Source organism: Lynx rufus, unplaced genomic scaffold, assembly GCF_022079265.1.
Source record: "Lynx rufus isolate CCGP_SWC_20201006 ecotype Redwood Valley unplaced genomic scaffold, mLynRuf1.p SCAF_13, whole genome shotgun sequence".
Classification (NCBI taxonomy): domain Eukaryota; kingdom Metazoa; phylum Chordata; class Mammalia; order Carnivora; family Felidae; genus Lynx; species Lynx rufus.
In genome coordinates this window covers 41,628,130-41,654,640 of record NW_025814827.1, presented here as the reverse complement: position 1 = coordinate 41,654,640, position 26,511 = coordinate 41,628,130, and the positions used below count along the sequence as shown (strand labels likewise).

The 26,511-nt window shown below is 37.2% G+C and overlaps 1 pseudogene; it reads left to right on the top strand.

The window, feature by feature from the left end:
- The first annotated feature begins 1,684 nt into the window (after nucleotides 1–1,684).
- Nucleotides 1,685–11,107, top strand: LOC124508260 (olfactory receptor 4F21-like; annotated as a pseudogene).
- The last annotated feature ends 15,404 nt before the right edge of the window (nucleotides 11,108–26,511 follow it).

The window sequence follows — 26,511 nt, the reverse complement described above, 5'->3', positions numbered from 1 at the left end:
AGAAGAGGAAGAAGAGAAAGAAGAGGAAGAAGAGGAAAAAGAAGGAGGAGGAGGAGAAGAAGAAGGGAAGGAGAGGAGATGAGAGGAAAGAAAGAGAAGGGAAGGGAAGGAGTAGAGGGGAGGGGAGGGGAGGCAAAAGACAAACACGAAAAAAAAATAGCTTTCCACATGGAAAAACCATAAATTGGATTTCACCACATACTATATACCAAAATGAATTCAAGACAGATTAAAGGTGTAAAACATCATAAACAAGACTTTTTAACTTTTGGATTTTTAAAAACTTTTTAAATGTTTATTATTATTTTTTTTTTAATTTTTTTTTCAACGTTTATTTATTTTTGGGACAGAGAGAGACAGAGCATGAATGGGGGAGGGGCAGAGAGAGAGGGAGACACAGAGTCGGAAACAGGCTCCAGGCTCTGAGCCATCAGCCCAGAGCCTGACGCAGGGCTCGAACTCACGGACTGTGAGATCGTGACCTGGCTGAAGTCGGACGCTTAACCGACTGCGCCACCCAGGCGCCCCTATTTATTTTTGAGAGAGAGAGAGAGAGAGAGAGAGAGAGAGAGAGAGAGAAGAGTGGGGGAGGGGCAGAGAGAGAAGGAGACATAGAATCTGCAGCAGGATCCAGGCTCTGAGCTGTCAGCACAGAGCCCAACACAGGGCTTGAAATCACAAACCATGAGATCATGACCAGAGCCAACGTCAGACACTTAATTGACTGAGCCAACCAAGCGCCCCGATATAACTTTTGGATTGTGATTGATCTTCATATAATGGCAGCCACATAAATCTGTCCATAAATATCATGCACAAAAGATGTAAAATTGAAAACAATTACAAAGGAAACCACATATACCATGCCCTATCATTGCTAGGAGATAGGAAAAACCATAAATTTCAAATTGTGTGTGAGTAAAGAAATAAACCACAAATTCCAGCTGCGATACTATTGGAGTGTCCCCCACCACTTGAAGCTATGGATGCAGAGAAGAGAAGAAGCTTAAAGATCTCAAGTGAAAGATGCAAAAGGTGTGGAGGACACAATAATGTCTCTAAAAAGAATGTCCGTTACTAAATGCTAAAAATATGGGAGATTAGAATGGCTATTAAACGGAAAAGTGTGGGAAGTTATGTAAATCCCTTCTGGAATCATTTAAAAACTCAAAGTTTTCTGGTAACCAATTCTTAAACATGATGTATTTTCCTGATTAAGTTACATAAAAACGTTTACCTTAAATGGCCATACATAAAGTTTTGATTACCAAATGTGACACATCAACAACAGAAAAAAGAACAAAAACAGTACATAGAAAGTCATGAAGAGGAGAGAACAATAATGATCTCTGTTTTCTCAGAATTATACCAGAAATCTTTCTCTCCTCCAAAAAGTCAATCAGTCAATACAAAAACAGTCTTGCTTTTTCTTTTAAACTCCTGTGCTTCTGTGAGTGCTCTGGATTCAGAGTGACTGCTAAGCCTATTTTCATATCTGATTGGATTTCTTTCTTTTTTAAGGCTGAATAATATTTCAGTGTATGTATTTTTTTTTTCAATTCTCATTTATTTTTGGCTCTTGGGGCAATGTTATCTTGTGTATGTATTTCTTTATCCATTCATTCATCCATAGACATTTAGGTTTTTTCCTATCTTGGTTATTGTAAATAATGCTACAGTGAACATGGAAATGCAGATACCTATTCAAGATCCTGATTCTACTCCTGTGGATAAACATCCAGAAGAGGAAATGCTGTACTATATGGTAGTTACATTTTTAAATTTTTGAAAATTTCCATAATGTTTTCTGTAATGAGTGTACCAATTTACTTCCCACTAATAGTATAACAGGATCCCCTTTTCTCCACATCCTCACCAACATTTGTTTTCTTTTGTTTTTTAAAAGTATCCATACTAACAGGTGAGAGGTGAAATTATTTCACTTTCGTTTTGATTTGTGTTTCTCTGAGGATTAGTGACGTTGAGCACATCTCATATTTGCTGGCTACTGGTAGGACTTCTTTGGGAAAATGTCCGTTCAGGTTCTTTGCCCATTTTGTAATGAAGTTATTTGCTATTTTGCTATTGAGTTGTATGAGTTCTCTCTATATTTTGGGTATTAACCCCTTATCAGACAAATCCTATGGGAATATTTTCTTCCATTTTTTTCACTTTGTAAATTGTTACCCTCATTATGTGCAAGCTTTTTAGTTTGATGTGACACTGAATTCATTTTTCTAGTATTTTGTGGAGAATTTTTGCATCTATACTCTTCAGGAATATAGCCTTTAGTTTTCTTCTCTTGTAGTATCTTTTTGTACCTTTGGTATCAAGGTAATGTGGGCCTTATAAAATGACTTTGGAAGTATTTCTTCCCCTTCAATTTTTTGGAAGACTTTAACAAATATTAACACTAATTCTTTAAATGTTTGGTAAAATTCACCAGTGAAATCATCTGGTCCTGGACTATTCTCAAAAAGTTTTTTTTTTTTTAATTTTTTTTTCAACGTTTTTTATTTATTTTTGGGACAGAGAGAGACAGAGCATGAACGGGGGAGGGGCAGAGAGAGAGGGAGACACAGAATCGGAAACAGGCTCCAGGCTCGGAGCCATCAGCCCAGAGCCCAACGCGGGGTTCGAACTCACGGACCGCGAGATCGTGACCTGGCTGATGTCGGACGCTTAACTGACTGCGCCACCCAGGCGCCCCTCAAAAAGTTTTTAATTCCTGATTCAATCTCTTTATTTGTAATCGATCCATTAAGATTTTATTTTTTTTTCATGATTCAGACTTGATACATTTTATATTTCTAGGAATTTATCCATTTCTTGTTAGGTCTTCCAAGTTGTTGCCTATAATTGTTTACAGTAGTCTCAATATCCTATGTATTCTTGTAGTATCAGTTATAAAGTCTCCTTTCTTTCACTTATAATTTTATTTATCTCAATCTTCTCTATTTTTTTATTAGTTTAGCAAAAAATTTGTCTAGTTTTTTATCCTTCCAAAAACAAATTCAGTTTTCATAATCTTTTCTTTGGTTTTTCTACTACTTACTTTTGCACTATTTTATTTCCTTCCTTCTGCTAGCTTTTGGTTCAGTTATTATTTTTATAGGTCTTTGAAATGTAATGTTAGATTGTTTGAGAACTTTATTTTTCTTAAGTATCTGTTGTTATAAGATTTTAGAAATATTTTTGCTGTATCCTATGACTTTTGTATGCTCTATTTCCATTTTTCTTTGTCTAATATATTTCCCTTTTTATTTCTTGTTTGGCGCAATGATATTTCAAGTGTGTGTTGTTTAGGGGTGCCCGGGTGGCTCAGTCGGTTAAGCGTCCGACTTCAGCTCAGGTCATGATCTCATGGTCTGTGGGTTCAAGCCCAGCCTTGGGCTCTGTGCTGACAGCTCCGAGCCTGGAGCCTGCTTCTGATTCTGTGTCTCCCACTGTCTCTGCCCCTCTCCTGCTCACACTGTCTCTGTCTCTCAAAAGTAAATACATGTAGGGGCGCCTGGGTGGCTCCGTCTGTTAAGCGTCCGACTTCGGCTCAGGTCATGATCTCACGGTCCGTGAGTTCGAGCCCCGTGTCGGGCTCTGTGCTGACAGCTCAGAGCCTGGAGCCTGCTTCGGATTCTGTGTCTCCCTCTCTCTCTGCCTCTCCCCTGTTCATGCTCTGTCTCTCTCTGTCTCAAAAATAAATAAACGTTAAAAAAAAAATTTTAAAAAAAAGTAAATAAATGTAGAAAAAAATTTTTTTTAAGAGTGTGTTGTTTAATTTTCACATATTTGTTAATTTTCCAGCTTTATATTGTTATTGATTTCTCCTTTCACACCGTTTTGACCAGAAAATATACTACATGTTATTTCAATCTTTTTAAATTTGTTAAGATTTGTTTTATACCTAAAAAATGATCTATTTTGGAATATGTTCCATGTGCACTTTAGAAAAATGTGTATTTTGCCACTTTTGGATAAAAGTTTCTCTAGATAGCACTGGGTGTTGTATGTCAGTGATGAACCTCGGGAACCTATATCAAAACCCAAGAGCACACTTTACACACTGTGTGTTAGCCAATTTGACAGTAAATTATTAAAAAAAAAAAAAGCAACTTTTTTTTTAGATGCCTTTTAGATCCATTTAGTCTTAGATCCATTTACTGTTTCCTTATTGATTTATAGCTGGATGATCTAAAGCTTAGTTTTAGTGTTGTTGAAACTGGAGTATTGACGGCCTCCACTATTATTGTGTTGCTATCTATTTATCCATTCAATTCTATTAATATTTGCCTTACATATGTATGTAGTCTGATATTGGGTGCATATAGAGTTTTTATATCTTTTTGATGAATTGATCCTTGTATCATTATACAGTGACCTTCTTTGTGTCTTGTGACAGTTTCTGACTTAAAATCTATTTTTCTGATATAAGGATAAATAACCCTCTCTCTTTTGGTTACTATTTGTATAAGTATCTTTATCCTTTCCTTCCCTTCTGCCTGCATGTGTTCTTAAAAGTAAAGTTGAGTTTCTTACAGGCAGAGTTGGATAAAAAATGAATATAGTTGGATCTTCATTTTTCTAAAAAATCCATTTAGCCATTCTGTGCCTTTGATTGGATAATTTAGTCCATTTACATTAGAGAACTTACTGCCAATGTGTTCCTTGTTTTATAGGAAACTTACTATAAAACACTTACTGCCAATGTGTTCTGTTTTATAGTTTCTTCCCCTTTCTTCCTCTCTTGCTAACTTCCTTTGTGATTTGATTTTTGTACTGGTTTGCATCAGTTGTTTTTTTCTTTTTTTTTTTTTTAAATTTATTCATTTTGAGAGAAAGAGAGAGAGAGAAAGAGAGAATGCATGCAAGCAAGGGACGGACAGAGAAAGAGGGAGAAAGAATCCCAGGTAGGCTCTGTGCTTTAAGTGCTGAGCCTCTTGTGGGGCTTGATCTCACAGAGATCGTGACCTGAGCTGAAATCAAGAGTCCAACGCTCAACCCACTGAACCACCCAGGTGCCCCAATTTTGCTTCAATTCTTTTCTCTTTATCTTTTGTGTATCTACCACACAACATACACCTCTTCTCAAGTGCACATGGGACACACGCAAACCTTGATTATTAATTCTCAAAGAAAACATAAATGTCACAAAGAAATATTACAAAAAGTATTTTCTGATAATAATGAAATAAATCTAGAATTTAAAATAAAATTGAGAAACAAAAGGCCCAACAATCTTGAAATTTGGAAACCTGCACTTAACACTAAGAAAGGATGTACAGACAAAAACATTTAAAAGTCACAGAATTAAAGAATGAATTAAACTGCCAAATAAAAAATTAAAAAGAAAGCAAAAATAATACAAACTATAAGAAAGAAAACAAACAAGATAAAAGTAGAAACTAATAAAGAGCCAAAAATAGTCTATCAAAGCAATAAAACAAAAATCTTATTTTTAGAAAACAATTACAATGTAGACAAACCACAGCTAATCAAAGATAAAAAGGGACGAAGACACACGTAAATAATAAGTGCTAAGTGCAATTATTATCTGATAAACAGCAAATTAAAAAAAAACACTAAATAGTGGTGCTACATGGGTGGAGGCAGGAGGCAAGGAAGATTACAGAAGTCAAAAGTATACAAGGGGAGTACCCAGCCTCGGGCATCTGGCTGGCCCCTCTTATCTTGTTTTTACTAGCTTTTCTTCTCAATAGAAACTTCAGACCCCAAACAAAACAAAGAATACAGAAATTATACAGATAATATAGAAGTCACTAAACAACAATAAAAAACCCACCTATATCCCACAGAAATTAACAAAAACAAATCCTGAGGAGACAGAATGTGATTTCCAGAGTTACTAAATTATAATATCCAAAATGTACACTTTAAAAAAAAAAGTGTAAATTTTTAAAAAATATATGCCCCATGTACAAGAGAAATAAACAGAATCTATCCCTGAGAAAGCACAGATATTGGACTTACTACAAAAAAACGTTTTAAAAAACTTTTAAATAAGCTCAAAGAGAAAACAAAAACAAGCAAAAAACAACCAAGAGAATGATGGATGAACAAATCACGATATCAACGAAGATACAGAAATTATAAAAAGGAACCAAACTGCAGCTAAAAAATATAACAACTGAAACAAAAGGACCTGGAATAAGTGAATATCCACATGCAAAAGAATTGCATCTCTACATCACATCATATACAAAATGTAATTAAAACTGCATAATTGACTTAAATATAAGAGCTAAAACCATAACATTCCTAGAAGAAAATATAGATATACTCATGGCCTTGGACAGGTAGTAAGTTCTTGGATATGACACCAAAAGCAGAAACATAAAATTTTGGACTTTATCAAATTATAAGCTTTTGTGGGGGTGCCTGGGTGACGCAGTCGGTTAAGCGTCCGACTTCAGCCAGGTCACGATCTCGCGATCCGTGAGTTCGAGCCCCGCGTCAGGCTCTGGGCTGATGGCTCAGAGCCTGGAGCCTGTTTCCAATTCTGTGTCTCCCTCTCTCTCTGCCCCTCCCCCGTTCATGCTCTGTCTCTCTCTGTCCCAAAAATAAATAAAAAACGTTGAAAAAAAAATTAAAAAAAAAATTATAAGCTTTTGTGTAATTATATTATCAAAATTGGACTTTATCAAAATTACAAACTTCTGCGCAACAAAGGACATTATCAAGTAAGTGAGAATACAACCTAGGGAATAAGAGGAACATTTATTAACCACATCTCTGACAAGGCTCTAGTATCCAGAATATAGAAAAAAACAATTACAACACAGCAAGAAAAAAAGATAAACTACCCAATTTTTAAATGGACAAAGGACTTAATAGGCATTTCTTCAAAGAAGATATACAAGTAGCCAAGAAGCACATGAAAAGGTGCTCAACATTAACAGTTGTTAGGGAAATGCACATCAAAATCATAAGAAACCACTTCATACCCACCATGAGGCCATTTAATGAAAGGAAAATCATCATTGTTGGCAAAACGTGGAGAAATTAGAATTCTTATACACTACTTATGGGAATGTAAACTGATGCAGACATATTGGAATTTTTTTTTTTAGTTTCTCAAAATGTTAAAAACAGAGTTAGCATATGACCCAGCAATTCCACTCCTAGGTATATACCCCCAAGAAGTGAAAAAAAGTTCTAAAAACTTTATACACACATGTTTACAGCCACACTCATCACAACAGACAGCGGAAGTTATCCAAATATTCATCAACAGATGAATAAACAAAATGCAGCATATCCAAACAATAGAATATTACTCAACCACAAGAAGGAATAAGTACTGATTTGTTCTACAATGTTGATAAACCTCAAAAATATGTTGAGTGAAAGAAGCCAGATATAAAAGCTGACTTGTTGTAGGATTCCATTTACATGAAATATCTAGAATAGGTAAATCCACACACACAGAAAATAGATGGGTAGTTTCCAGGATCTGGGGGAAAGACAAAATGGGGAATAATAGCTAATGGTATGATTTCTTTTGTTTTTATTATGAAATTTATTGTCAAATTGGTTTCCATACAATACCCAGTGCTCATCCCAACAGGTGCCCTCAATACCCATCACCCACCCACCCCTCCCTCCCACCCCCCATAAACCCTCAGTTTGTTCTCACTTTTTAGGAGTCTCTTATGTTTTGGCTCCCTCCCTCTCTAACCATTTTTTTTCTTCCCCTCCCCCATGGTCTTCTGTTAAGTTTCTGCAGCTGCTCTGGAAAACAGTGTGGAGGTTCCTCAAAAAATTAAAAATAGAACTACCCTATGACCCAGCAGTAGCACTGCTAGGAATCTACCCAAGGGATACAGGAGTACTGATGCATAGGGGCACTTGTACCCCAATGTTTATAGCAGCACTTTCAACAATACCCAAATTATGGAAAAAGCCTAAATGTCCATCAACTGACGAATGGATAAAGAAATTGTGGTTTATAGACACAATGGAATACTACGTGGCAATAAGAAAGAATGAAATATGGCCTTTTGTAGCAACATGGATGGAACTGGAGAGTGTTATGCTAAGTGAAATAAGTCATACAGAGAAGGACAGATTCAATGGTATGTTTTCTTAATGGATGAAAATATTTTAGCACTAAGAAGGGTGATTGTGCAACTTGTGAGTGTACAAAATACCATTGGATTATTCACTTCAAAATGATAAATTTTACATTATGCGGATTTAACCTCAATTTTAAAAAGGCAAAAGATATAAATACTCTGAAAACAGATAAAAATATAGCCACTTGCCTGGCTTCCTCCCCCAGAAGACTTGCTCACACCACATCTTCCAACTTGTAAGTTTTGTGGAGCCTTGTTTCCAGTGGTGGTGGCAACAGGTCTCATTTCATAAGCAGACCGGTGCACACCTGGTTAAAATATGTCACATTCAGGCCAGGGACCAAACACTGTCTACAACAGGCAAAGAGTCTCCACAAACAACTGGTCTAAAGGATAAAGTGGCCAGGACAAAAGAGCAGAGTACATGTAGCACACACTAGAGACTCTCCCAGAAGTGCCAGGCACTGGGGAACAAGGGACACTACACAGCAGGGCACTATGCGACCTCTTCCTCATAAGGCCATCACTCTCAAGAACAGAAGACATAGCTGACCTTCCTAACCACAAACAGGCACAGAGACTTAGACAAAAAGAAAAGACAGAGAAATTTACCCCAAATGAAAACAGAATAAGGCCACAGCCAGAGAACTAACAAAATAGATATAAGTAACAAGAATAGCAGGAGATTTTTCAACAGAAAATTTCCAAGCCAGAGGGTATGGCATGATATATTCAAAGTGCTGAATGGGAAAATCTGAAGCCCAGAATACTCTTTCTAGCAAGCCTATCAAGAGAAGGAGACACAAAGAGTTTCCCAGGGCATAAAGCAACTGTATTTTCAGGGAGTCCAAACTACTCAGAAAATTTCTGTCTGCTACATAATTCTCCCCTATACAGAGTTACACAAAATACTGCCATCGTAAAAGCAGTTAATTAATAGCACTAATTGTGCTTGGGTAGTGACCAAGTTCAACTCAGAGACTTGGTGTTGCCAGTCAGAAATGAGTCTGTTATGAGAATTGTCTCCTAGAATCACATTGGTTTTCTAAAGAAAGTAAGAAGAAAAGTGGTTAATGAGTCACCTAGGGGGTGACATCTGTTTTTGTAAATTACCATCTCCTTCCCCTACTAAAATTTGGTTTTTGTTTTTATCTAACCATCTATCATCTATCTATCTATCTATCTATCTATCTATCTACCTATCTGCCTATATATCTGCCTCTTTATATTTTGCCATGAAGGCAAAAGAAAGCTCTTGAAAAACAAGGAAAGCAAATAAAAAATATAACAGGAAGGGGATAATTGCATCAACAATTGTAGCATTGCAATGTCCCTCAGCCTTTGAGTAACTTCTTCTAACAGTATAAACCAAGAGGTTCTGACAGATCAGCCTCATTCTATATTATTCTAGCTTTGAGTCTAAGTTTGTAGTCAACCAAATAAATCAAACTGTTAGGGTTAATCCAAGCCATCTGAGCTAACATATTAAATACAGAATCATTGTTTAGTGTACTAATATCATTAAATATGGCCAATCCAATATTTTATTCCTTCCATCCAAGTCAAACACTCTTAGGATCCATTCCCATATATAACGTTCCAGGTGTCTATTGATACAGATATGTAAAATCTTACAGTTATTTTGGTGTGTACTGCATCTAGTCATGGATTCCATTTTGCCCCTGACTCACCGGAGCTTTCTGGGACTTGAGCCTGACTATAGGACTAGGAATAATGTGAAGAGGTGGGAACAGGCACTGGTAATTGTCAGCAGTCCCCCTCTGGTGACCAACTCAGAAGAGGTCATTATAGTTTTCAGATAAGCACAGACAAATCTCTTCATCTAGAGAAAAGAAAAGATGCTCCCACCAGTAAATGAGGATTGAAAGATGCTCTGGTTTCTGAGTTTGTGTTGCTGGGACTTTCTACATCTTGGGAGACTAAAGTTTTTCTTATGTTGACATTCTCCTTGATCTATTTAGGGATCGTCCCAGGAAATTTCTTCATTTTCTTTCTGGTATTTTTTTTTATTCCCACTTACATTTTCCTGTGTACTTCCTTCTGGCCAACCAGTCCCTCATTGATGTGGACTTTTCGTTACCACAGTTCCCAAGACGATTATAGACTTTTTTAATGAATGCAAGATTTCTTTGCAAAGTTTCAGGGCACAGACATGCTTCATCCACATAATGGGCAAAGTGGAGATGGTGTTAGTTATAGCCATAGCGTCTGACAGGTACATGGCAATCTGTAAACCTCTTCAGTACCTGGACATCATGAACCCTAAAATACATGTTTCATTTGTAACTACTTGCTGGGTAACTGTGGTGAACTACTTATGTCTCCATTTGTTTTCGTTACAAACGTGTGCTTTTGTGGTTATATTAGAAGTAAAAACCTTCTATTATAACTTTTCCAGAATCATCAAACTTGCATGCAGAGATGGAGCCAAGTTTGAATTTATTATTGCTGCCAATAATAACATCATGAGCATGGGCACCTTCTTTTTACTAATCCTTTCCTATATCCTTATTTTGGTCACTGTCTGGAAATGTTCTCAGAAAGACTTACCCAAGGCATTTGTCACTCTGTCAGCTCACATCACTGTGTTGACTCAGTTTTTTACCTTATTCATGTTTCTTTTTTTGTTTTGTTTTTTTTTGTTTGTTTGTTTTTTGACCATAATCACAGTCTGGTTTATTTATTTTTTTAATATGAAATTTATTGTCAAACTTGTTTCCATACAACACCCAGTGCTCATCCCAACAGGTGTCCTCCTCAATGCCCATCACCCACTTTCCCCTCCCTCCCACCCCCCATCAACCCTCTGTTTATTCTGTGGCCTTTCCCCACTTCTTCAAGTGATAAATACCTGTTCATTGTATTGACTCACTATAGTATTGACTTTGCTATCACCTCTGTCTTTAATCCTTCCATCTATCTATACATAATAGAACAAAGACATAAAAGTAGCAATAAAAATATTGAATGAGCAGGAACATGTCAGATTTTGCTGACTGAATGTGACTCTGGAGCTCTAAAACTATACATCCACTAAGTATTCACTTTGGATACTTCCACTTTGGGTATTTCCACTTTGGATACTTCTGACATTTAACATGACCATATCTGAACATAATATCTATATCACTGAACAGATTCCTACTACTAGAGCATTTATTCATAACCTCTACTACCATGGGAAATGTGAATCCACCATGATATGGGTTATTTTAACAGAGAGTATCACTATCTACTAAATAATACTTACGATTGAAATTGTGATCATTTTGACAGAAGATGGACATAATGACATCTCTTCTGCTTCCCAAAGATTTGCAAATGAAATGCAAACACACTTTGGAGAATGTCAGGAATCATTACATCAAATATATGCAGGACTAGTAATTCTAATTATTCAGGCTGTGTTCCCTCAGAAGAAGATCCAAAAACAAAATTTTATTGCCAGTAGTTTATTTGTAAATTGATTTTTGAAAATCTCATCAAGGGAATAGGAAGTGAGACAGAGATGTGAAGGTTGCTTATGTTGATAAATGTAACTGGGGTGCAAGCCTAGAATGGCCCTCTAGGTTACTCTATAAATTCTGTGGCTTAGAATTGTCCCATTTTAAGGGAAAGGAACTGGAATACTTCTTCATTTGTAAAGGGTGCAATAACTCCTTAGTATGTCCAGTCCAGAATACTGTGCATGATAGGAAGGAAGCCAGAGGAAAAACCATCAGGTAGACTTCCAGCTGTTGGAAGTAGAAAACTATCTCTTTCTTTGAAAACAATAAATGCAAAGGTATATTCCACTTTTTAAAGAATTCAGGCCCCATTTTACCTTATCCTGTCAAAGATTCTCTAACGTGATGGCTGTTTTCAATTTCGCAAAAGGAAGACTTAAAACAGAAGTGACAAGCTATAGCAGCACCGTTGCTCAGAGCTGATAGTTATGTTCCCCTCTATTACCCATTCTAAAGCCCCCATCATCAGGCAGTTCTTCTGATGATCTATGTTACTTGACTACTGAGACGATCCAGTTTTTTTAAGAGTAGTTTGAGCCCTGATTAATATGTTCTTGTCAATCTACTGTTGCTACAATTGCCCTATTATAGTTATCATACATCATGAAGCCAACAAGGCATGCCTCATTGAATCCCTAGTTTTAGAAAATCTCTTTGCTGTATCATCTATTAAGAAGCAACCTGGTATTTATCCACTATGGGATAAAAATGAGGTAACTCAGTCTTCCGAATGCTGGTCTTCAAATCTGAGGAACGCCAAATGACATAAAAGCAGTTAAACATTTTAGGTTTATTATAACCCATACTGTGTCTCCCAGAAGAAGCATTCTCCCCACTATAACAAATCCTAAAATTTGAAAACAGAAAACAGAAAATGCACAAGAACTTGACTGGGATTTATGATGAGACACTACTGTTTTATCTATCCCTTTGGTTTACAGAACCTATATATTTTATCCACAGGGGACATAGCACATCTAAAGGACACTGGTTCAAAACATATACCTTAAAGTATAGATTTTGACTCTGCAGGGTATCATCTTCAAGCTGGTGCCTCAGTTGTAATTTTAACAGGCTATCCCAATGTTCTATCAGATAAACAGCTACCAGTTGTGCAATGTATAATAGGAAAAATGGGTTCCTTAGTTATGTGTGTTTTGTGCACTTTCTTTGCTATAAAGTGTGTAGTCTTGGTCTAAGGAAATAATATACAAGATTTCATATTGGAAATCAGACACTGTGAACACTTGGATAGTGGTACTGGCCAGAACATTCAAGGTAGGAAAGATAATACATACTCATATATATGAATCCCCACGAGGAAAAATCTCTCTCTCCTCCAGGTTAGAAAGGGCTCAGTGTCAGTAATTACTCTCAAGTGATTGATTTCAGCCCTCAAAACATGGTACCATTTCAAGGATCTACTTGTGCTGCTGAATATTCTACAAACATTCTACAGTGGTAGTAACTGGGAAAAATTCATGTAACAAAAAGTTCACTCTAGGACCTATATATAGCTTTCCTTTCTACCATGATGTCTTCTTCATTCATGGGTCCATCGGGAAAACATTAGGTTAGCTAAGAAAAGCTAACCATTTATCCTTTCAATTACCTAGTTCAATACATTATATCTAATGATTCTTTAAATTATTCATGTTCAAATAAGTTGAGTAATTTCAGGCTCCTAATTGAAAACTGACTGAAACATTCCATTCCAATAAAAAAGAAAAAGAAATACTTCAACAATTCCACTAGGGAATTCTCCAAACATGTAAGAAGAAAAAGCAATCTAAACTTACTCCTTTAGAAATATGTGTATTTTTTAAAAAGATAAAACAGTTTATATGACTGAGATAAAATAAAGGGTCTGTCACACCAAGACACAACAATCAGAGTTCTTACTCAGTTATAAACTTTTCTAGGAGGAGGATTAAGGGAAGATGGTGGCGTAGGAGGATGCTGGGCTCACCGCACGTCCTGCTGATCACTTAGATTCCACCTACATCTGCCTAAGTAACCCAGAAAACCACCAGAAGACTAGCAGAATGGAGTCTCCGGAGCCAAGCGCAGATGAGAGGCCCACGGAAGAGGGTAGGAAGGGCGGCAAGGCGGTGCGTGCTCCACGGACTGGCGGGAGGAAACGGGGGCGGAGGGGCAGCCCGCCAACAAGCAGAGCCCCCGAGTCTGGCTTGTAAAAGCGTAGGGGCCAGACCGAGTGTGTTCTGACAGCAAGCAGGACTTGACATCTGGAAGGTTATAAGCTAACAGCTCTGCTCAGAGAACGGGAAGGCTGGAGGACAAAGGGAGGGAGAGTTGCTGAGCCCCGGACGACAGAGCTCAGTTTGGCGGGGAACAAAGGCACTCACCAGCGCCATCTCCCTCGCCCATCCACCAGCCAAAATCCCAAAGGGAACCGGTTCCTGCCAGGGAACTCACTTGCACCATGCAAACACCCAATGCTGTGCTTCTGCAGATCCATCCCTCTGGCGGGTCTGACTCCCTACCGGTGTCGCAGGGTCCCTCTCGAAGCGGATCTCCGAAGGAAAAGCGAGCTGAGCCTACCCCTCCCACCCCTGTGCACCCCAGCTAATACGCCAGATCCCCAGCTAATACGCCAGATCCCCAGCACCACAAGCGAGGCAGTGTGCAAGTAGCCCAGATGGGCCACGCCAACTCACAGTGAATCCCGCCCATAGGAGAGGGGAGGAGAAGGCACACACCAGTCTGACTGTGGCCCCAGCGGTGGGCTGGAGGCAGACATCAGGTCTGACTGCGGCCCTGCCCACCAACGCAAGTTATTCAAGACAGCACAGAGGAAGTGCCCTGCAGTCCTGCACCACTCCAGGAACTATCCAAAACGAGGAAACAGAAGAATTCACCACAAAAGAATCTCCAGGAAATAATGAAAGCTAACGAACTGATCATAAAGGATTTAAACAATATAACAGAAACTGAATTTAGAATAATAGTCATAAAATTAATCGCTGGGCTTGAAAACAGTATAAAGACCAGCAGAGAATCTCTTGCTACAGAGATCAAGGGACTAAGGAACAGCCAGGAGGAGCTAAAAATTGCTATCAATGAACTGCAAAATAAAATGGAGACAACTACGGCTCAGATTGAAGAGGCAGAGGAGAGAACAGGTGAAGTAGAAGATAAAATTATGGAAAAAGAAGAAGCTGAGAAAAAGAGAGATAAAAAAAATCCAGGAGTGTGAGGAGAAAATTAGAGAACTAAGTGATACACTAAAAAGAAATAATATATGCATAATTGGTATCCCAGAGGAGGAAGAGAGAGGGAAAGGTGCTGAAGGGGTACTTGAAGAAATAATAGGTGAGAACTTCCCAGATCTGGGGAAGGAAAAAGGCATTGAAAGCCAAGAGGCACAGAGAACTCCCTTCAGACGTAACTTGAATCGATCTTCTGCACGACATATCATAGTCAAACTGGCACAATACAAGGATAAAGAGAACATTCTGATAGCAGCTAGGGATAAACAGGCTCTAACATATAAAGGCCTCTAACATATAAAGAGACCTATAAGACTCGTGACTGATCTCTCTACTGAAACTTGGCAGGCCAGAAAGGAATGGCAGGAGATCTTTAATGTGATGAACAGAAAAAATATGCAGCTGAGAATCCTTTATCCAGCAAGTCTGTCATTTAGGATAGAAGGAGAGATAAAGGTCTTCCCAAACAAACAAAAACTGAAGGAATTCGTCACCATTAAACCAGCCCTACAAGAGATCCTAAGGGGGATCCGGTGAGAAAAAGTACCAGAGACATCACTACAAGCATGAAACCTACAGACATCACAATGACTCTAAACCCGTATCTTTCTATAATAACACTGAATATAAATGGACTAAATGCGCCAACCAAAAGACATAGTGTATCAGAATGGATAAAAAAAACAAGACCCATCTATTTGCTGTCTACAAGAGACTCATTTTAGACCTGAGGACACCTTTAGATTCAGAGTGAGGGGATGGAGAACTATTTATCATGGAACTGGAAGTCAAAACAAAGCTGGAGTAGCCATACTTATATCAGACAAACTAGACTTTAAATTAAAGGCTGTAACAAGAGATGAAGAAGGGCATTATATAATAATCACAGGGTCTATCGATCAGGAAGAGCTAACAATTATAAATGTCCTTGCGCCGAATACAGGAGCCCCCAAATATATAAAACAATTACTCACAAACATAAGCAACCTTATTGATAAAAATGTGGTAATTGCAGGGGACTTTAACACTCCACTTACAGAAATGGATAGATCATCTAGACACACGGTCAATAAAGAAACATGGGCCCTGAATGACACATTGGATCAGATGGACTTGACAGATATATTTAGAACTCTGCATCCCAAAACAACAGAATATACTTTCTTCTCGAGTGCACATGGAACTTTCTCCAAGATAGATCACATGCTAAGTCATAAAACAGCCCTTCATAAGTATACAAGAATTGAGATCATACCATGCATACTTTCAGACCACAATGCTATGAAGCTTGAAATCAACCACAGGAAAAAGTCTGGAAAATCTCCAAAAGCATGGAGGTTAAAGAACACCCTACTAAAGAATGAGTGGGTCAACCAGGCAATTAGAGAAGAAATTAAAAAATATATGGAAACAAATGAAAATGAAAATACAACACTCCAAACACTTTGGGATACAGCCAAGACAGTCCTGAGGGGCCTGCAATCCAGGCCTATCTCAAGAAACAAGAAAAATCCCAAATACAAAATTTAACAGCACACCTAAAGGAAATAGAAGCAGAACAGCAAAGGCAGCCTAAACCCAGCAGAAGAAGAGAAATAATAAAGATCAGAGCAGAAATAAACAATATAGAATCTAAAAAAACTGTAGAGCAGATCAACGAAACCAAGAGTTGGTTTTTTGAAAAAATAAACAAAATGGATAAACCTCTAGCCAGGCTTCTCAAAAAGAAAAGGGAGATGACCCAAATAGATAAAATCATGAATGAAAATGGAATTATTACAACCAATCCCTCAGAGATACAAGCAATTATCAGGGAACACTATGAAAAATTATATGCCAACAAACTGGACAACCTGGAAGAAATGGACAAATTCCTAAACACCAACAAGCTTCCAAAACTCAATCAGGAGGAAATAGAAAGCTTGAACAGACACATAACCAGCCAAGAAATTGAATCAGTTATCAAAAATCTCCCAACAAATAAGAGTCCAGGACCAGATGGCTTCCCAGGAGAGTTCTACCAGACGTTTAAAGCAGAGATAATACCTATCCTTCTCAAGCTGTTCCAAAAAACAGAAAGGGAAGGACAACTTCCAGACTCATTCTATGAAGCCAGTATTACTTTGATTCCTAAACCAGAGACCCAGCAAAAAAAGAACTACAGGCCAATATCTCTGATGAATATGGATGCAAAAATTCTTAATAAGATACTAGCAAATCGAATTCAATAGCATATAAAAAGAATGATTCGGGGCGCCTGGGTGGCGCAGTCGGTTAAGCGTCCGACTTCAGCCAGGTCACGATCTCGCGGTCCGTGAGTTCGAGCCCCGCGTCAGGCTCTGGGCTGATGGCTCAGAGCCTGGAGCCTGTTTCCGATTCTGTGTCTCCCTCTCTCTCTGCCCCTCCCCCGTTCATGCTCTGTCTTTCTCTGTCCCAAAAATAAATAAACGTTGAAAAAAAAATTAAAAAAAAAAAAAAAAAAGAATGATTCACCATGATCAAGTGGGATTCATTCCTGGGCTGCAGGGCTGGTTCAACATTTGCAAATCAATCAACGTGATACATCACATTAATAAAAGAAAAGAGAAGAACCATATGATCCTGTCAATCGATGCAGAAAAGGCCTTTGACAAAATTCAGCACCCTTTCTTAACAAAAACCCTTGAGAAAGTCGGGATAGAAGGAACATACTTAAAGATCATAAAAGCCATTTATGAAAAGCCCACAGCTAACATCATCCTCAGTGGGGAAAAACTGAGAGCTTTTTCCCTGAGATCAGGAACACGACAGGATGCCCACTCTCACTGCTGTTGTTTAACATAGTGTTGGAAGTTCTAGCATCAACAATCAGACAACAAAAGGAAATCAAAGGCATCAAAATTGGCAAAGATGAAGCCAAGCTTTCACTTTTTGCAGATGACATGATATTATACATGGAAAATCACATAGACTCCACCAGAAGTCTGCTAGAACTGATACATGAATTCAGCAAAGTTGCAGGATACAAAATCAATGTACAGAAATCAGTTGCACTCTTATACACTAACAATGAAGCAACAGGAAGACAAATAAAGAAACTGATCCCATTCACAATTGCACCAAGAAGCATTAAATACCTAGGAATAAATCTAACCAAAGATGTAAAGGATCTGTATGCTGAAAACTATAGAAAGCTCATGAAGGAAATTGAAGAAGATATAAAGAAATGGAAAAACATTCCATTCTCATGGATTGGAAGAATAAATATTGCCAAAATGTCAATACTACCGAAAGCTATCTATACATTCAATGCAATCCCAATCAAAATTGCACCAGCATTCTTCTCGAAACTAGAACAAGCAATCCTAAAATTCATATGGAACCACAAAGGGCCCCGAATAGCCAAAGGAATTTTGAAGAAGAAGACCAAAGCAGGAGGCATCACAATCCCAGACTTTAGCCTCTACTACAAAGCTGTCATCATCAAGACAGCATGGTATTGGCACAAAAACAGACACATAGACCAATGGAAGAGAAAAGAAACCCCAGAACTAGACCCACAAAAGTATGCCCAACTAATCTTTGACAAAGCAGGAAAGAATATCCAATGGAAACAAGACAGTCTCTTTAACAAATGGTGCTGGGAGAACTGGACAGCAACATGCAGAAGGTTGAAACTAGACCACTTTCTCACACCATTCACAAAATAAACTCAAAATGGATAAAGGACCTGAATGTGAGACAGGAAACCATCAAAACCCTAGAGGAGAAAGCAGGAAAACACCTCTCTGACCTCAGCCGTAGCAATGTCTTACTTGACACATCCCCAAAGGCAAGGGAATTAAAAGCAAAAATGAACTACTGGGACCTTATGAAGATAAAAATCTTCTGCACAGCAAAGGAAACAACCAACAAAACTAAAAGGCAACCAATGGAATGGGAAAAGATATTTCCAAATGACATATCAGGCAAAGGGCTAGTATCCAAAATCTATAAAGAGCTCACCAAACTCCACACCCAGAAAACAAATAATCCAGTGAAGAAATGGGCAGAAAACATGAATAGACACTTCTCTAAAGAAGACATCCAGATGGCCAACAGGCACATGAAAAGATGCTCAATGTCGCTCCTCATCAGAGAAATACAAATCAAAACCACACTCAGATATCACCTCACGCCAGTCAGAGTGGCCAAAATGAACAAATCAGGAGACTATAGATGCTGGCGAGGATGTGGAGAAACGGGAACCCTCTTGCATTGTTGGTGAGAATGCAACTTGGTGCAGCCACTCTGGAAAACAGTGTGGAGGTTCATCAAAAAATTAAAAATAAACCTACTCTATGACCCAGCAATAGCACTGCTAGGAATTTACCCAAGGGATACAGGAGTGCTGATGCACAGGGGCACTTGTACCCTAATGTTTATAGCAGCACTCTCAACAATAGCCAAATTATGGTAAGAGCCTAAATGTCCATCAACTGTTGAATGGATAAAGAAATTGTGGTTTATAGACACAATGGATTACTACGTGGCAATGAAAAAGAATGAAATATGGCCCTTTGTAGCAACATGGATGGAACTGGAGAGTGTTATGCTAAGTGAAATAAGCCATACAGAGAAAGACAGATGCCATATGGTTTCACTGTTAAGTGGATCCTGAGAAACTTAACAGAAACCCATGGGGGAGGGGAAGGAAAAAAAAAAGGTTAGAGTGGGAGAGAGCCAAAGCATAAGAGACTCTTAAAAACTGAGAACAAACTGAGGGTTGATGGGGGCTGGGAGGGAGGGGAGGTTGGTTGATGGGTATTGAGGAGGGCACCCTTTTGGGATGAGCACTGGGTGTTGTATGGAAACCAATTTGACGATAAACTTCATATATTGAAAAAATAAATTAATTAATTAAATAAAAATTAGCTTTAATGGAAAAAAAAGAGAAAACTGATCTCTTTAGTCATGCAAGAAATACTAGAATTCATACTTACCTCATAAATTAAGTGTATAAAAATTAAGCCACAAACAATATTAAAAGGCAAAAATGGACTGGAAAAGATTTGCAGCAAATAGCATAAGTATATAGACTTACGTGGATAATCTTTATGTATACAAGTTTAAGAAAAACCTAAGTTCAACTATAAAAATAAAGAAAACAAATTACCAAAACTCAATCAATAGGACAATAACCACTTGAAAAACTGTTCAACATCTGTAACAACTAAAGCAATGCAAATTGACGACAACAATTTTACTTGCCAAACTGGTACAAATTTGACAAATAATGATGTAGTAAGAAAGACAGTGATATATATCATAGGAGTTGGAATGTTCATTGTAATAACTGTGCTGCACATATATACATGGATAAAATAAAAGTAGCCTTTAAACATAAAAAAAATTAACTTTTCTAATAAATCAAGCATACAAGTAACTGTAAGACACAGGTGAAGCAGATGTGGAGACTGCCAACATAACTCCCCAGGTTCTCCCTTGTTGCAGTAGGATGCTCTCTGGCCCAGATATATATATACATGAAGGATATCACTTACAAAAATGGAGGTATTTTTGTCATGACATATCTCCCTTTAATATTCTAATACTTACAGATTAAACATTCATATATTGCTGTAGGCTGTGCTTCATAAAACATAAACTCCATGTTCATTTACCATGAGCAAACTAGAATGACAAGGTAGATCCTGCTAACATTCCATTATCTATCTTCTAATAAATAACACTAGGAAGAGATCCAGTTAGCATATTTTCATGGAGATTTGACCAGGCCATTTGCTTCTGTTATTCCTATCTATTCTTTCCCCCTCCCCATATCTCTTTCTTTGTGCCTCTCTCTCTACTTACCCTACCCCTTTTTCTTGACAATGAAACAGAGAATGGTTATAGAACAGTTACTAATACTTTCCTTCCAATAACCAGAATTTTTAAAGAGTATAACATTATAAGAAAGGAAAACTATAAACTAATTTATATATCCCTCCAACACAGATACAAAAATCTAAAAGGTAATAACACAAAAACAGTGATTTATAAGTAAGATAAAATACCAGGATATGTTAGTTCTATGCCAGAATGCAAGCTTATTTAAACATTTGGAAATCAATCAAAGGAATTCACCATATCAAGCATATGGAGGGAGAAAATCATACTAATATTTTTATAGCTACAGAAAAGGCATTCTAATAAAAGGTATACTGGGTTGAATACTGTCCCCATATCATGTCCACCCAGAACTTCAGAATATGACCTTCTTTGGAAATAGAATTTTGGTAGCTGTAATTAAGGTAAGGATCAAGATAACATCATACTGAACTAGGATGGACTTTAAATCCAATAGGTGTCCTTATAAGAGGCGGAAAAGGACACAAAGAGACACAAGGAAAGAGGCTATGTGAAGACTTAGAGGCAGAGACTGAAATTATGTTGTCACAAGCCAACGACTGCCAGGAGTCACCAACAGGTGGAAAAAGCAAAGAAAAAATTCTCACCTAGAGTCTTTAATGGGCATGTGGACCTGCCAGCTCCTTGATTTTTGGACTTCTTGCCTCCAGAGCCTTCAGAAAATAAATTCCTGGATTTTTAAGCTACCAGATTTGTGGTAATTTGTTACAGCAGCCCTAGAAAAACAGTATAGAAGGGAACTCATTCTGATAAATAGTATTTACACAAAAACTACAGGACACATCACAGGTAATGTGATATATAAGAGCTTTCCCCCAAGACCAGAAATATATCCACATTCTTCTTACAACTACGTCTAGTTTGTATTTTATAAAAGGTTTCACAAGCAAAATATTTAGCATACTATTGCCTGTTTCTTTCAACAAATGGTAAAATAAATGAATTTTAAGAAGTGCTAAGGAATACAACAAAATGGAAAGACAGTTTCCAAAGTGTTTTAAACGCAAAAAAAAAACCCATAAGCAACAAAAGTTGAGCTGTTATCAAAGCAACACCAAAATCACAAGATTTTCAAAAACAGACTATGTCTTAATACCAACTGAAACCTATGACATGAGGAATGAAACTCACATTGTTTTGAATTGAAAGTATAATATGATTTGCAAAACACTAAGAAGGTAACCAACTTATGTAAAGCAGGATATCTCAACCTCAGCACTACTGGCATTTGGGGGAGTCTAAATCTTTGTTATGGGAAGCTGTTCCATATGTTGTGGGATATTGGCAGTAGTTCTGACCTATACTCAATAGATGCCAGTAGTAGCAAAGTTTAACCACCACATTGGGACAACCAAAAATATATCCAGACATTACCAAATGTTCCCTAAGGGACATCATTATCCTGGGTTGAGAATCACTATTTTAAGAGTAATTATGGATCTTCACTCAGTTCGTTCTTATGGAGCTCACATTACACGGTACCTTCAAACATTTAGTCTATACTAAGAACTAGCAACAAGTCAAACATGTCCTATTATAAGATTGCATCTAGATGATATGATTTGCACCCAAATAATCAAGGAAGAAATCAAACTTTCACTATTTGCAGATGATTTGATACTCTATATAGAAAACTCAAAAGACCACCAAAAAAACTGCTGAAACTGATACACAAATTCAGTAAAGTTGCAAAATACAATATGAACATACAGAAATCTGTTCCCTTTCTATACACCAATAATGAAGCAGCAGAAAGAGAAATCAAGGAATTGATCCCAATTACAATTGCCCCCAAAACCATAAGATACCTCGGAATAAACCCAACCAACAAGGCAAAAGATCTGTGTTCTGAAAACTATAAAACACTGATGAAATAAATTTAAGAGGACACAAAGAAATGGAAAGACATTCCATGCTCATGGGTTGGAAAAACAAATATTGCTAAAATGCCTGTACTACCCAAAGCAATTTACACATTTAATGCAAATCCTATCAAAATATGACTAGCATTTTTCACAGAGCTAGAACAAACAATCCTAAAATTTGTATGGAACCACAAAAGACTCCAAATAGCCAAAGCAATCTTGAAAAAGAAAAACAAAGCTACAGGCATCACAATTCCAGACTCCAAGTTATATTACAAACTTGTAATGATAAGGATAGTATGGAACTGGCACAAAAACAGACACATGGACCAATGGAAGAGAATAGAATACCCAGAAATGGACACAACTCTATTGCCAACTAATCTTTGACAAAGCAGGAAAAGAATATCCAATGAAAAAAAAAGACACAACAAATGATACGGAGTAAACTGGACAGCAGCATGCAAAAGAATAAAACTGGACTACTTTCTTATACCAAACACAAAAATAAATTCAAAATGGATAAAAGACCTAAATGTGAGACCCAAAACCATCAAAATCCTAGAGGAGATCACAGGCAATAACCTCTTCGACATCGGCTGCAGCAACTTCTTACTAGATCTGTGTCCTGAGGCAAGGGAAACAAAAACAAAAATAAACTATTGGGACTTAAGAGAAAAACCTTCTGCACAGTGAAGGAAACAATCAACAAAACTAAAAGGCAAACTATGAAATGAGAGGGGATATTTGCAAATGACATATGATGAGGGTTAGTATCCAAAATCGACAAAGAACTAACAAAATTCAATACCCAAGAAGCATATAATCCAGTTAAAAAATGGTCAGAAGACATGAAGAGATAGCTTTCCAAAGAAGACATCCAGATGGCTAACAGACACATAAAAAGATGCTCCCATCACTCATTATCAGGGAAATACAAATCAAGACTGCAATGAGATATCACCTCACACCTGTCACAATGGCTAAAATTAATAACAGAGGAAAACAACAGGTCTTGACAAGGATGTGGGGAAAATGGAACCCTCTTCCACTGTTGGTGAAAATGCAAACTGGTGTAGTCACTCTGGAAAACAAAGCTACTATAACTAAAACAGCATGGTACTGGCATAAATAAATAAACAAACAAACAAACAAAACAAAAACAAAACATAGAACAAAAACAGAACAAAAACATAGACCAACAGAACAGAGTAGATAGTCCCTTTAAAAAACCTCACACATACATAATCAACTAATCTTTGACAAAAATACAAAGAATACACAATGCAAGAAGGAGAATGTCTTCAAATAGTGTTGGGAAAACTGGATATCCAAATGCAAAAAAAAGAAAAAAAAATGAAATTGGAACTTTATCTTACACCACACACAAAAATCAATTGAAAATGGAATACTTAACTTGTAAAACTCCTAAAATGGGAAATGCTTCTATGCACTGTATTTGGCAATGATTTCTTGAACATGACACTAAAACCACAGGCAACAAAAACAAAATACACAAGTGGGACCATGTCAAACATAAAAGCTTCTGCAGAGCAAAGGAAACAAGTAAAAAGTCAACATACAGAATGGGAGAAATATTTGAAAGCTATTTGAAAACTATGTATCTAATACAGATAAATATCCAGTATATACAAAGAACTCATACAACTCAATAGCAAAACAAACAAACAAACAAAAACCCAAATAATCCAATAATTTCAAAATAGGCAAAGGACTGGGGTGCCTGGGTGGCTCAGTCAGTCAAGTGTCCGACTTCTACTCGGGTCATGATCTCACAGTTAGTGAGTTCAAACCCCACATTGGGCTCCATGCTGACAGCTCAGACAAAGCCTAGAGTCTGCTTTGGATTCTGTGTCTCCTCTCTCTCTGCCATATCCTGCTCTCACTCTGTCTCTCTCTCTCTCTCAGAAATAAACATAAAAAAAAAATCTTCTTAATGGGCAAAGGACCTGAATAGACATTTATCAAAAGAAGAAATATAAGTGGCCAATAGGTACATAAAAAGGTGTTAAACATCAGTAATCATCAGGGAAATGCAAATCAAAATCACAATGATGTATTGCCTCACACATTACAGGGATTATAAAAAAAGACAAAAGAAAACAAATGTTGACAAAAAATGTGGAGAAAATGGAATTCTTATACAATGTTGGCTGGCAGGTAAATTGGTACAGTCATTATGGAACACAGTACAGAAGTTCTTCAGAAAAATTAAAAATTGAACTATGTTATTATCTAGAAATCCCCTTCAGGTATACATACAAAGGAAATAAAATCAATATATTTTCATTTCATAAAGATATCTACAGTCCTACATTCATTGCAGCATTGTTCACAATAGCCAAGATATGGAAATAATCCAATGTCCATCTAGGGATGAATGGATAAAGAAAATGTTTTATATATATATATATATATATATATATATATATATATATATATATATATACATATATGCAATATAATATCACAGAGTCTCAGAAAAGAAGGTAATCTTGTCATATGCAACAGCACATGTTACCTAAGGACATGATGAACCTGACAGACATCATGCTAAGTGAAACAAGCCAGTCAAAGAAGGACAAATGCTACATGATTCCACTTACATGAGGTGCTTAAATATCAAGTCACAAAAAAGACAGTAAAACGCTGATTTTTAGGGACTGGAGGGGGAAATTAAAAGTTGCTATTCAACAGATATAAAGTTTCAGTTACACAATATGGGTGAGTTCTAGAGCTAAACTGAACAAAATTGTATCTATAGTTAATAATATTGTATTGGACACTGAAAATTCTGTTTGGAGAATAGATCTCTTAAGTATCTTTACCACAATTAAAAAATAATCTGTATCTTTGACATCCTTGATGGTAGTACTAATTTCCACAATTCCTCCTAAAATGCAGCATTAATTTGCTTACTATTTTGGTAGATTGATTAGGCTTTATTTGCTTCCACTTGGCCTTTCTTAGCATAATAGCTTTTACTATGCTTCTTAGGTAACATGTCTGGAAATTCTGCCAATTTGTTAGTAAATCTATGCTAATCTGTATCTCAAGCTATAGACATAACCAAAGAATGGACTTAGGAAACCACAAAGCACACTGTGAGATGTGTACAGCCAAAATTTCATTGGCCACCTGACCTCCATAAACGTCTATTTTTGACCTGTGGCCCACAATAGCATTTTGATCCTCCAGAAATTTGTCAAAGTTCAGAATCAGTATATAATAATCCCTCAAAGTTCTGATTATTTCAGAGCTCCTCTAGAGAGAATAGGAAAAATATTTCTAGTATAAAATAGTGACAACACAGAAGGGTCTTCCCCCAAGAGGATCCAGCCTTCTCTTTGCTCAAGGAGATTTAGGTTGGTAAACTAGGTCAAGTCTCAGAATTTTTTGAGGGGCCACAATTCCCAATTATAGTGATTCAAGTCAGATTTCTGTTCACCAGACGTAAAGTGTTTCTGCTTTTATATGCTCATCTTTCAGGGCTAGAAACACCATGATGACCTAACCAATGCCAAAGAACTCAGGGGCTCAAACCATTCTGACTCCTGCTTAGGCTCTGGTACCCACTGGAATAACCATACCTACCTTGTCTTTGCAATTTGGTACCACTATTTGGCATTTTCCACTCGGGAATTCTATTAGATTAAAGAGCCCATGCAATGGCAGCTGTGCACACTGTTATTTCTGGCCTAGAGAGAATAGTAATCACAGAGCTATTCAGGGATATCAGGACTTTCTTCAAGAATCTATTTCTCAAAGTCTTGATAAAGGGAGTGTTCCCTGTGACATGATTTGATGTGGGATCCAGGAGCAAATGGTCAAGAAAGAATTCTTGAGACATTTTCAGTGCAAAAAAAGGTGGTTTTATTAAAGCTGGGGA